The sequence below is a fragment of the Papio anubis genome, chromosome 15, assembly GCF_008728515.1.
Source record: "Papio anubis isolate 15944 chromosome 15, Panubis1.0, whole genome shotgun sequence".
In the NCBI taxonomy this organism is placed as follows: Eukaryota; Metazoa; Chordata; class Mammalia; order Primates; family Cercopithecidae; genus Papio; species Papio anubis.
In genome coordinates this window covers 43878972-43893092 of record NC_044990.1, presented here as the reverse complement: position 1 = coordinate 43893092, position 14121 = coordinate 43878972, and the positions used below count along the sequence as shown (strand labels likewise).

Genomic DNA, 14121 nt, shown 5'->3' with positions numbered 1-14121 from the left:
CCCTCCCCCCTCCCCCCTTCCCCCTCCCCATGATAGGCCCCAGTGTGTGATGTTCCCCTTCCAGAGTCCAAGTGATCTCATTGTTCAGTTTCCACCTATCAGTGAGAACACGTGGTGTTTGGTTTTCTGTTCTTGCCTTAGTTTGCTGAGAATGAGAGTTTCCAGCTGCATCCATGTCCGTACAAAGGACAAAAACCCATCCTTTTTTATGGCTGCATAGTATTCCATGGTGTATATGTGCCACATTTTCTTAATCCAGTCTGTTACTGATGGACATTTGGGTTGATTCCAAGTCTTTGCTATTGTTAATAGTGCAGCAATAAACATACATGTGCATGTGTCTTTATAGCAGCATGATTTATAATCCTTTGGGTATATACCCAGTAATGGGATGGCTGAGTCATACGGTACTTCTAGTTCTAGATCCTTGAGGAATCGCCACACTGTTTTCCATAATGGTTGAACTAGTTTACAGCCCCACCAACAGTGTAAAAGTGTTCCTATTTCTCCACATCCTCTCCAGCACCTGTTGTCTCCTGACTTTTTAATGATTGCCATTCTAACTGGTGTGAGATGGTATCTCATTGTGGTTTTGATATGGCATTTCTCTGATGACGAGTGATGATGAGCATTTTTTCATGTGTCTGTTGGCTGTATGAATGTCTTCTTTTGAGAAATGTCTGTTCACATCCTTTGCCCACTTTTTGATGGGGTTATTTTTTTTTTTCTTGTAAATTTGTTTGAATTCTTTGTAGGTTCTGGATATTAGACCTTTGTCTGATGAGTAGATTGCAAAAATTTTCTCCCATTCTGTAGGTTGCCTGTTCACTCTGATGGTAGTTTCTTTTGTTGTGCAGAAGCTCTTTAGTTTAATTAGATCTGATTTGTCAATTTTGGCTTTTGTTGCCATTGCTTTTGGTGTTTTAGACATGAAGTCCTTGCCCATGCTTATGTCCTGAATGGTAATACCTAGGTTTTCTTCTAGGGTTTTTATGGTATTAGTTCTAACATTTAAGTCTCTAATCCATTTTGAATTAATTTTCGTATAAGGAGTAAGGAAAGGATCCAGTTTCAGCTTTCTACTTATGGCTAGCCAATTTTCCCAGCACCATTTATTAAATAGGGAAACCTTTTCCCATTTCTTGTTTTTGTCAGATTTATCAAAGATCAGATGGCTGTAGATGTGTGGTATTATTTCTGAGGACTCTGTTCTGTTCCATTGGTCTATATCTCTGTTTTGGTACCAGTAGCATGCTGTTTTGGTTACTGTAGCCTTGTAGTATAGTTTGAAGTCAGGTAGTGTGATGCCTCCAGCTTTGTTCTTTTGACTTAGGATTGTCTTGGCAATGCGAGTTCTTTTTTGGTTCCATATGAACTTTAAAGCAGTTTTTTCCAATTCTGTGAAGAAACTCATTGGTAGCTTTATGGGGAGAAGTCAAATTGTCCCTATTTGCAGAAGACATGATTGTATATTTAGAAAACCCCATTGTCTCAGCCCAAAATCTCCTTAAGCTGATAAGAAACTTCAGCCAAGTCTCAGGATACAAAATTAATGTGCAAAAATCACAAGCATTCTTATACACCAGTAACAAACAAAGAGCCAAATCATGAAGGAACTTCCATTCACAATTGCTTCAAAGAGAATCAATTGCCTAGGAATCCAACTTACAAGGGATGTAAAGGACCTCTTCAAGGAGAACTACAAACCACTGCTCAGTGAAATAAAAGAGGACACAAACAAATGGAAGAACATACCATGTTCATGGATAGGAAGAATCAATATCGTGAAAATGGCCATACTGCCCAAGGTAATTTATAGATTCAGTGCCATCCCCATTTTTTTTTTAAACAGGTCCTACTCTGTCACCCAGGCTGGAGTGCAGTGGCCATCTCTACTCACTGCAAACTCCACCTCCTGGGTTCAAGCAATTCTTCTGCCTCAGCCTCCTGAGCAGCTGGGGCTACAGGTGCACACCACTGCACCTGGTATTATTTTATTTTATTTCATTTTATGTTATTTTATTTTATTTTATTTATTTTTGTCCTTTTTGTCCTTTTTGTAGAAGTGGGGTTTCACCATGTTGCTCAGGTTGGTCTCAAACTCCTGAGCTCAGGTGATCCACCCGACTCAGCCTCCCAACATGTGGGGATAACATGAGCCACCATGCTCGGTTCCTAAGGTTTTCCGTGTGTGTGTGTGTGTTTGCAAATGGAAAAAATAATGAGAAATGCAAATAAAAGTAACAGAAAAAATGGACAAAAATCATGAACAGGCATTTTACATTTACATAGGTCACCACACAAAATAAGAAATTTATTAATAACTTCATTGTAAGCAGTGACATCAACATCAAAACCACTATAATTTTCTGTCTTATTCTTGTTACATTGGCAACATTTAGATTTCACAATATCAAGTTTTAGAGGTAGTGAAAATCTGTGGAATCTCTTACATATTACCAGTTGGAGAGTTAGTTATCTATCACTGAAACAGTTTGGCACTATATTTTAAGTTGATTATTCTCATGTTTTTGGACACAGAAAATTTATTTCTAGGAATGTCTAGGAGGGTCTCTTGCACTTATACAATCAAATACTGGTTCAGAAATGTTATGTCACTAATTTTCACTGTAACAAAAGCTTGGAAACAACTCAAGTGTTCATCAAGGGATCCAACACTCATGGAATACATTGTAACAGTATGTTCAGACAGTGCCGTATTACACAACAGTTAAAGATGAATCCAAGTCGATGGTTGATGTCAGCAACATAATACAAATAAAAAACTTAGTTTCAAAATATTACATATGCCTGATACCCCTTGTTAAGTGAAAGAAAACTAAAAATAAGCCATTCTTTGGAGACATTGTGGTTTCAGTTCCAGACCATCACAATAAAGCAAATATTGCAATAAAGTGAGTCACAAGAGTTTCTTCATCTCCCAGTACGTATAGTTATTCTTTTAAATGGTTATACTGCTTCCTGTTCACTGCACTAAAATCTTCTCCACCTATTCATCCCTCTTTCTCTCTTAATCCCTGGCAACCCCGATCTTTTTACTGTCTTCACAGTTTTGCCTTTTCTAGAATATAGTTGGAATCATCTAGTGTGTAGCCTTTTCAGATTGGCTTTCTTCACTTAGTGATGTGCATCTAAGGTTACTCCATATCTATCATGGCTTGGTAACTTAAATCATTTTAGTACTGAATAATATTCCATTGTCTGGATGTACCAGAGTTTGTTTATCTATTCACCTACTAAAGAACATCTTGTTTGTTTCCAAGTTCATAGAGTTATGAATAAATCTGCTATGCATGGGTGTGCAGGTTTTTGTGTGGGCATATGCTTTCAACTCGTTTAGGTAAATACTAAGCAATCCCTGATTGCTGGATCTTGTGGAAACAGCTTTACAGACTTTCAAAATGTATTCCAAAGTAGCTAAACAATTTTGTATTCCCACCAGCAGTGAATGAGAATTCCTGTTGTTCAACATTTTCAACAACATGTGATGTTGTTAGAGCTCCAGGTTTGGGGCATTCAAATAGGTGGATAGTGATATATCATTGGTGTTTCAATTTGCATTTCCTTGGTGACATTTGATACTGAGCATCTTTTTATATAGTTACATGCCATCTGTATATCTTCTTTGGTGAGATATCTGTTTAGATCTTTTGTCCATTTTTAAATTTTGGATTGCTCTTTTTCTACTTGAGTTTTATGAGCTTTTTATATATTTTAGATAACAGTCTTTTAACAGGTATGGGTTTTGCAGATATTTTTACCCAGTTCTGTGGCTTTGCTTCATATTCTCTTTACCATGTCTTTTACACAGCAGAAGTTGTTAATTTTTATGAATTCTGGCTAATCAATTATTTATTTCATGGATTGTGCCTTTGGTGTTATATCTAAAAAGGCATTGCCAAACCCAAGGTTATCTAGATTTTCCTGATGTTATCTTCTAGGAGTTTTATAATCCTGCATTTTACATCTAGGTCTATGAATCATTTTTAGTTAATTTGTGAAGAGTATAACACCTCTATCTAGATTCACTTTTGTTTTTTGTATGTGGATGTCAAGTTGCTGCAACGTCGTTTGTTGGAAAGAGTATCCTTCTCCATTGTATTACCTTTGCGCCTTTGTCATGGATCAGGTGACTATATTTGTGTGGGTTGGTGTACCTTTTTTTATTGGTTTCTATAATCTTTCTAATATTCCTTCTAATAATTTTAAGACCAAACCACTCTCCTTGGCAGCTGTAACCCTTTGGTATCCTGGGGTCACCTACAGAACTCAGAACCTAATTTTCAGAGAATGTTATTGATACCAGGAGCAATTCATGGGCACGATGAGAAGAACGCTGTGGAAATCTCCCTTCTAAATTGTGAATTGAAAAGATCTTTTCCCATGGCAACTTTTTACAGTTCTTTCTCATAACACTAAGAAATACTTGTCTCTGACCTTTTTCTTACTTCTGAAATGTTTTGTTATTGAAACATCTTGTGAGTGCTTTGCTTCCTGTGACTTTCTGCTCACATCTTTGCGCTTGGTTCCTCTCATATTTTCATCACAAAGAGATCAAACAAGAACCTAGTTGATACGAGTGCTACTGAACAACTCAGGAAGAGTAAAAGAGGGACTTGGAGTCATCTTGAAATTGTTCAGTTTAATCAACAAGGAGATAGGAAATAAATTTCCTAATCCTAAAAAATAAGATGAAATTGACATTAACTACAGATAATTAACTTGAGGTAAACCTGAATATATCTCCCATAATTGTTATTTAGACTACCCTCAACATCAATATTGTTACTCTAGAAAATGGGAAAGATTATTTATAAATAATATTTATATTCATTATAAATCATCATGAATATGTCTTATCAGTTTTAAAGAACACAGCTAAAAAAAAAAAAAAAAAAAAAAAAAACGGTGAGGGCATTGTTTGCCTTTACCCTCTCTTCGTTGTCATTATTCTTCACATTCTAAGTGCATCTGTTTTTCTCAGGTTTCCTGTGCCTGAAAAGTTATCTGATATTAATTATTACTAATGGTCCTGTGTCTCAGTTATTCATTTCTTGTAAAAATAGGACTCTTCTCTTAAAGGTAGATTTGGAATAATTTTCTTGGAATCTGATCTAAAGACTCCTATTCAATAAGAGAGATCTGATGTGAGCCACTCAGCTTTTCTTTCTTGCTTTCTATTTTTTTTTTTTTTTTTTGGTGGTTATTGTTTGTTTGTTTTTAAATTGAGACAGGTTTTAGTTCTGCCACCCAGACTGGAGTGTAGTGGTATAACCATGACTCACTGCAGGTTGACCTCTCTTGACTCCCCCAAACTCAAGAGATTCTCCCACCTCAGTCTCCTAAGTAGCTGGGACTATAGGCACATGCCACCATGCTCAGCTAATTTTTGTCTTTATTGTAGAGATGAGGCTTGGCCTGTTGCCCAGGCTGGTCTTGAAGTCCTGGACTCAAGTGATCCTTCAATCTCTGCCTCTCAAAGTGCCCACCTCGCTTTTCTGAGCCTTAATTATCTTTCTTGAAAACTGCTCACACCTTTTAACCCAAACTTTAGGATTGTAATATGAGTCAAAATGTCAAAAAATTGGGATACTGACAAAATTCTTTATGTGCTACATGTGAGATGTATTATTCTGATCATCTTCATTATCGATCTCATAGTATTAGCAGGATTATTGCAGTGGTACATATAAAGGACTTAAGGTACTGTCTATTACTCAGGAAGTCCTTAAAAGTGCAGATCTTTTTTTTTTTTTTTTGAGACGGAGTCTTGCTCTGTCGCCCAGGCTGGAGTGCAGTGGCCGGATCTCAGCTCACTGCAAGCTCCGCCTCCCGGGTCCACGCCATTCTCCTGCCTCAGCCTCCCGAGTAGCTGGGACTACAGGCGCCTGCCATCTTGCCCGGCTATTTTTGTGTATTTTTTAGTAGAGACGGGGTTTCACCAGGTTAGCCAGGATGGTCTCGATCTCCTGACCTCGTGATCCACCTGTCTCGGCCTCCCAAAGTGCTGGGATTACAGGCTTGAGCCACCGCGCCCGGCCAAAAGTGCAGATCTTATTAAAACCTATTTACTATAACAGGGTTGAATGTTTAATCTTCTCCTTTCACTTATTACATGTTTATTAACATGATTTAGGTCAAACTATTCTCCTATTTTTCAGAATAGGGTTGTCTATAACTCTGTATGGAGTCTTAATTTTAACGTTAATTGTACCTTCAAAAGATCCTTTCTTCTATTTATCTGAATTACTACCACTAGCATCCTAGTTGGTGTAAGCTGGCAACTTATTTTTTCCTGAATTTCTCTAACACTGTTAGGTTTGATTTACTTCTTTCCACATCTTGCTCTTTCTAAAGAGTGATCTTGAAGCAGACCATTGGATCATGTTGGTAACTGCTATGTACAGTTGTGCAGTTCAAACACTGAAATAAATATACCATCTCTAATGGTGGCATGGCTGAAATCCAGCTTGCTTCCATCTGACTAATCCATATGCCTTCCACCTCCCTCCGAAGAGTATCTTTTCCCATACAGAGAGAGGCCATGTGGTCTCAAGCCTTTTTGCCTATAGGACTGTGTCCCACCAAAATTTGAAACTTAAACATTTTCACAAAATCCCATATAGGGTTATGGTTCCGCATGCAGCATTTTGTGGAACACCTTCCATTGCTATCCATTATACTTAATATGGAACTTGAGGAATTAGCAGAGCCAGCAAGGTCATGCACAGATTGTCTCTAAGACCCACCCTCATCTGAGACTACTTTCTCTCTCATACTCTCAGCTGCAACCATGTTTACTCACTTTCTTTCAGCTCCCTCAAAAGCTCAGTCATTATGCAAAACTTTTGTGTATACACTTTCCTCTAATTATAGTGCTTATCCCTATGCCCTATTATATAATCTAACTCTCGTGTATTCTTTAGACCACAGGTTAAATGTCACTCCCAACAGCTTTCCCTATACACCACTCCTTCTCCAGGAAGAATTAGATCTCCCTGTTCAGATTCTGTGTTTTTGAACACTGATGACAGTACTAATATCTGTCTTTCCGTCATCTTGTCTGTCTTTCTTACCAAATCATATGCTATAAAAGGAAGAGAGTGCTTGTCTTCAACTCATAACTACATCTTCATCACCTTGTAAATTAATAAATAAAACATGAAGAGATGAAACGAATGAACTTCATAATACTGTTTAACTCACATTGCAATTCATGATTTTGCTAGTTTGCTATTTTAGGAGTCTTGTCATAAATCTAAATATTAAAAATGACATTAAAATTGTATTGCTGCAAGCAACATTGATACTTGGTTCTTTACCAGTATTGCTTTTACAAACCACTAAGGCCTTCAGGCATTTCTGAGATTTATAAGAGTCTTAAATCATTACCTCCCAGCCTTCTTGGCAGGCAAATGTGTGCTGTCAGTACTGCTTTCCCAGACTGTCTGTGCTATCCGAAGAGCACAAGGCAGCTACAAGTGTTATAAACAATACTTAGTCCCTGAAGCCCGTCTGTGGCATTGCTGCCTCTTTACTAACCTTCATAACAATGTCATACCAGAGCTTTGTGCTGGTGGATTTGTCTTCCATAACACCATTGGGTAGGTAGGATAAAATAATAAATAATAATAATAGTTACTGAAAATGATCAACAAGATAGAGCAACTAAAGGGCTCAATGGCTATATGAAGCACAATCAGTAACATACCCTAGGAGTCTATCTAGGAAAATGAATGCATGTTAAATGTGTTATGCTTTCATAGGGGATTTTTTTTTCTTTTCTTATCTACTTCTCTTTTTCTTTTGTTTCCCTTTTTTTCTTTCTACTCCCCTAACAGTTTTCTTTTCTTTCCTTCCAATATTTTTTCCATTAATTTTTTGTCTTGCTATTGTTCACCAGCACCTCACATACAAATCCAAACATATGAGAGAAAAGACCAGAGCTGTATTGGTCAAAGTGAGGTAGGGGACTAGAATTGCTCAGTGTCCCCATTTTTTTATGTGGACCTTGGGTAAATTCTGTTGGACTCCAAGAAATTTAAATAATGCAATTTAAAAACAATATCCAGGACCAACGAAATATTTGTTTGTTTGTTTTCTCAATCTGGCACACAATACATGGGTGAAATGAATACATAGAAATGGACTTGTGTAACAGGCTTACTCATGAGAGTAGGGACTATATTCCCATACACTGGCTTTTAGATTCTTTGGCTGTCTTTTTTAATGTTGGCCTCTTTGAGGTTCTTGGCAGAAAGAAGATAACTTTTCAAAATGCCTTTTAAATCAAAACAACACGCCGGGCGCGGTGGCTCAAGCCTGTAATCCCAGCACTTTGGGAGGCCGAGACGGGCGGATCACGAGGTCAGGAGATCGAGACCATCCTGGCGAACACGGTGAAACCCCGTCTCTACTAAAAAATACAAAAAACTAGCCGGGCGAGGCGGCGGGCGCCTGTAGTCCCAGCTACTCGGGAGGCTGAGGCAGGAGAATGGCGTAAACCCGGGGGGCGGAGCTTGCAGTGAGCTGAGATCCGGCCACTGCACTCCAGCCCGGGCGACAGAGCCAGACTCCGTCTCAAAAAAAAAAAAAAAAAAAAAAAAAAAAAACAAACAAAAACAAAAAAAACACTTCAGAATTTTATTTTTAATATAAATTTATTATTTCATCTCTTCTCTTTTGTTAGGACTTACTCCTTATTTGTTTTAAACTTTAGCCTTTGTATTTTGCACTATTTCTAGGTATCTAAGTTAGTCTTATATTTGATTATTTTACAGTTAATTTGTGTTTAGTTTGTGTTTTGCATTTGGGCCGTTTTAGAAAATAATAAGACAGAACAGAACAAAATTAACATATTGCCACATAATGAACTAGGAGAGAAAAATTATATATAGCCAAAACAGTTTTCAATAATTCACAGGTGCCAAAATTATACAGGTTTCTAGGACTTAGTTTTCATATTCTCCAGTTGCATAAAATTTAATTAGAAAATAAAAACCAATTCAAGTAAACCCAAACTAGGTTGTAAAATGATAGCAAAGTCTCAAATGATAAGTTAAACTAACTGGTAGAAAGTAGAATTAATATATATTCTTTTAAATGGTTACACTGTTTATTATTCCCCTAACTTGCTAGGTTTGTTCACTTTTGTTTGTATTTTGCATACATTTCTGTTTTTCTTTAAGCCTAAAGTGCCTTTACTGTGTGTTTTTTGTTGGCAGTCTTTTTGTCTTAGAACCGTTTTAGGTTCATAGCAAAAGTTCAGCAGAAGGTAAAAAGATTTCTCAGATATTCCTGCCCCAACATGCATACAGCCTCCATGACCTTCAATATTCACACCAGAGTTGTACATTTGTTATAATATATGTACCTATATTAGCATACTATTATCATCTCCGTAGTTTGCATTAGGGCTCATGTTGCACATTCTACAGATATTGACAAACATTTGCACAATTTGATGGCAGTCCTGCATGTGCTTCTTAAAGTCATCTGGATTCTACCAGAAAACTTACTCACTCAACTCTCTTAATTTATACAGTATTATCCCATGGTTTTGAAATTCTTTTGTTATAGATTTTTCTTCCCTAGTAGGATGTCAGTAAATCAGGAAGGGGGCTATTCCTTATACCTTTTCATAGGCCCAGCATTTATCAAACTGTCTTGTAAATAATAGAAACTCTAATAATGTTACTGAACGAATGTAACCTGGAAACACAATGCATACTATACGCCCCCACCACGACTTTTTTTTTTTTTTTTTTTTTGGACTATTTTATTGGAGTCCCTTGATGAATGCTGTTTAAACAACAAACAAACAAATTCAGTCCAGGACAGGGTGTGTCATCACTAACAATTTCTTGTTTTTAATATAAACAAAAGATTTATTTCCTAACAGTGCAATGAGGACACCAGTATGGAAGGATCATGACTTGAAAAAAAAATCATAGATGAGTGTTAAAATTACTCAGAGCAACTTGTTCCACCAATCATAGGATAGTAGGTGAAAAGGGACAGAAGAAGGCAACACAAAACTATGCACTGAAAAGACTTTCCAGTAATTTCTCATGAGAGTCTACCTTGAGAACAAACAGGCTTATTGCAATCAGGAACTAAGGGGTTTTCAGGCTGGAGGATTCTGGCCTAAGTTGAGCCCAAGTAACAGAATTGCAAACAGTGACAAGCTCTGCAAATAGCAGCTGCAAATCAAAGAACAATCTCCATCTGTGCACAGTGTGGAAGGGACTAGAGGTTACAGATTGGTCTCTTCCGCTTCACCCACACACACAAATAGCAATCACTGACAGTAATGTCGTCTTTGAATAGGAAGGACGCAGGGAAGATTCATTCATTTGTGTATTTGTGTATTTATTTTTATCTTGTGTACTTGCTGCGAGGCAGTTTTATCAAGAATGATCCAATGTAATAAATTTCATACCTAAATGTCTAAATAAGATTATTTATTTGGTTAGAATAAATTTCTGTAGCTGATTTTGACCTCTAATAAAGACATTTTAATCTGATCCTTTTCAAAGTGGTAACTGCCATCAGAATATATGCCCAGTAGCATATTACAATTATATTGCTATATTTTTTAAACAGTAGGATGTTGAATCAAAATCATCATCTCCGGGGAATGCTCCTGACATGTAACTTGTGTTATTCATTGCCTCCTCTGAGAGTGTGAGGAAAACTAATTCAATCCCTGGAAGGATAGACTGACTCAGATGCAATTCACATTCAGAGTGCCTCTAAACAGAAGATAATGAAACTGTCTGTATGATATCCAAGCGTTTTCAGTGCCTGAAAAATAAAAGTATTTAGATATTCTTAATGAGTTGGCACTCTCCCTTCTTTTTGAAAATATTAGAGGAAAAAAAAAGTAAAAGATCAATTTCAGGAAAGTGATTATTCAGAACTGAAATTAGTTTTACTCAGATTCAGTACAAAGTTTCCATTAGGTATTTCTCACTTGTGAGGAAGCTGGAAAGGAGAAAACAGCACAACTCACTTCAAATTTGATTTTGGCTTCTATCTCTGTACAAGTGAATTAAATAGTGAAATATTTTATTTCTTATAAGCAGAATATGTAACAAGAAACAATTCATTTAGTCATCATCAGACATTATGTACTATTTTTATTATTTTTACTTTTTTTGAGATGGGGTGTATTAGTTAGGGTTCTTTTAGAGGCACAGAACTAATAGGACAAGTATATATATTAAATTTATTAAGTATTAACTTACACAATCACAAGGTCCCACAATAGGCTGTCTGCAAGCTGAGGAGCAAGGAGAGCCAGTCCAAGTCTCAAAACTGAAGAACTTGGAGTACGAGGTTCGAGGGGAGGCAGCATCCAGTGTGGGAGAAAGATGTGGGCTGGGAAACTAGTCCCATTTTCACGTTTTTCTGCCTGCTTTATATTCACTGGAAGCTGATTAGACTGTGCCAACTAGATTAAGTATGGATCTGCCTTCCTCAGCCCATTGACTCAAATGTTAATCTCTTTTGGCAACACCCACACAGACACACCCAGGATTAATACTTTGTATCCCTCAATCCAATCAAGTTGACACTCAGTATTAACCATCACACAGGATCTTACTCTTTCACTGAGATTGGAGTGCAGTGGCATGATCTTGGCTCATTGGAACCTCTGCCTCTCATGCTCAACCTCCTGCCTCAGCCTCCTGAGTAGCTGGGACCACAGAGGCCCACTATCCCACCTGGCTACGTTTTTTTACTTTTTTTTTTTTTTTGTAGAGATGGGGCTTTGCAGTGTTTCTTGGGCTGGTCTCAAACTCCTGAGCTATCCACCTGCTTCTGCCTCCCAAAGTGCTGAGATTACAGGCATGAGCCAATGCACCTGGCCCACTATATACTATTCACTTTGGTAGTCACTAAAGATAAAGAGACATGAATAAGCCAACAACCTTGTCCTTGTAGAGATCACAGCCTCTTTTGTCTGCAGAAGTCACAGAAAACTGATGTATTAACAAATAAGTACAGTGAATTGAGAAATACTCTCATGCACAAATATCCTGTGTTCTGGGGCCACATAATAGGCATCCAACATTTTGTGTAGTTGGAAAAATATAGAGTTTGAATAAATAAGGCTTTGCAGAGGAAGCAATATTAGACACCATTTGAAAGATGAATAGGAATTTCCATGACTGAAAAGGAGGCCAAGAGGAAGGGCATTGGGGATATGACTCAAAAGCAAAAAGGAACATTACTCATGCTCAATGTGTGTATTTCCTAAAATCTAAAGCTTAGATCATAATAATGAACTTTGCCAGTAAATGGATTATTGAGACACGTGAAATTTTTATTTTTAAATAATATATTGCTCCCTGAAGGTTTTGAAAATATAAGCTTCCTTTCTCTTTGAACATAGAGGCATAATGAATAGTGGAAACAGCATCAGCTCCGAGGTTTGGTAAAGTTGAGATGCTACCTCAACTCATTATGATCTAATTTACCTTTGACATGACCTTAACTCTGAGCCTGAATTTCTGCAGGTATAAAGCAGTCATCAAAGCATACTTCACAAGGTTTGCTAAGGAGCAAAGAAGATATTAATCCCAGACTTGGGTGCACAGAACACAGGTGAGAAGACACATTGGAATATGACCTCTTGCTTTTCTCCATCTGTGTCCTAACTTCCACAAACTTTCACTGTGCTTACATATTTTTTGACTTTAAACATGTAAGTCTACTTAAAATGTGATTTTGATTTTTTTTAATCAAAGGTAATGTTTTTAATAATCAGTCATTTTAGTTTCAATCTAAATATATTGTATAGTCATACCTGAAATAAAGCTTACCTGGGAAAAATTCAGTAGAACACATAGGAAACTAAGACTAAATGCTGATTTTTTTGACCGGTGGCAAGGTCTTCCTGTTTTTGAACTGCATCTGTCTTACTGTAGATTGAGTAGCTTTGGCTACCACATGTTACTCTTTTTTCTGATTCCATGTTATTTGTAGATGCTCTTTGAAGGGCCTTGTCAGCAAAGCAATAAAATTTGGTAAATTGGCCCTTACTTGCTGTAGTTTACCTACATCCCCAATTATTGATTTAGAGGGTAAGGAATAAAAGAATCAATGAAATAATTGTCACTCATCCTAGCAAATGTGCATGTACCTCACTGATATTTTCATTGATCTAAAAACTTAAGGTAAATATTAATGTGGTGAAAAGAAATTCTTTAAGAGGAGCTTACTGAATAGATGATGGAGAAATTTTGTGGCATTTAAAATTTTAATGTCCTCTGAAATATGTTTTACTTGATTAAAACTTGGGGACTTTGGTTGCTTTACTTCCCATTTAACTGAAAGAAATAACAGCAGTGATATTAGCGGCAGTAGCAATCATTGAGTACCTATTTTGTGTTATATTATCACATTTAATCATGATAAAAAACTGTCATGTTAGCTGTCAATATTCATATTCTGCAAGTAAGAAACTGAAAGATGAGTTACTGAGATCACATAGAGTATAAGTAAGGGAGCCAATGTTAGAATGCAGACTTGTCTGATGCCAGTCTAGAGAATGTCCTTAACGCTACATCACCTATTAATATTCCTGGTTTGCAATGAAACAATGCTCCCAAATTCCTTTTTTTCTAGTACTCAATATTGTGCAATACAAACATGATGATCTTCCTAGTAGCTCTATTTTCATTTTCTTCCGAGAGTCTTATTGCATGTTTCCCAGACACTAAGTTTCTGTGCCTCCTCTTTGCCATAAACTTTCCTTTTATTGTGCTCTTTCTCTTTCCTCCTTCCCCCAATCTAAGGTGACATGTTGTAGACCCATCTCTGCTCCAGTGGTTGCTCTAGACTAGTGGACAGCGTGACTTTATTTGGCCAATGTTGAGCACTAACATTGGCCTTGTATTCTGACGTTCTTTCAAGATTCAACTCATTAGAATTTTGCTTTACAATGTTTCTTCCCCTCTGAGTAACTGACTAGGGTTTATTGGAAGACTTCCAGATAAGTTGAGGGATTTCACATCATTTCACTCTCAAGAACATTTGTCATAAAAATCTTTTAATCTTGGACTAAGTTCAGAATAAGTTCTCATTCAACTG

At 37.0% G+C, this 14121-nt stretch overlaps 1 long non-coding RNA gene across 1 annotated transcript in view; it reads left to right on the top strand.

The window, feature by feature from the left end:
* The first annotated feature begins 2289 nt into the window (after window positions 1-2289).
* The window catches only part of LOC103879295, a 31288-nt gene continuing 19456 nt past the window's right edge, over window positions 2290-14121 (top strand). The window contains exons 1-2 of the long non-coding RNA XR_639860.3: window positions 2290-4748; window positions 12546-12633. This is a non-coding gene — a long non-coding RNA (uncharacterized LOC103879295). The remainder of the gene's footprint in view (window positions 4749-12545; window positions 12634-14121) is intronic.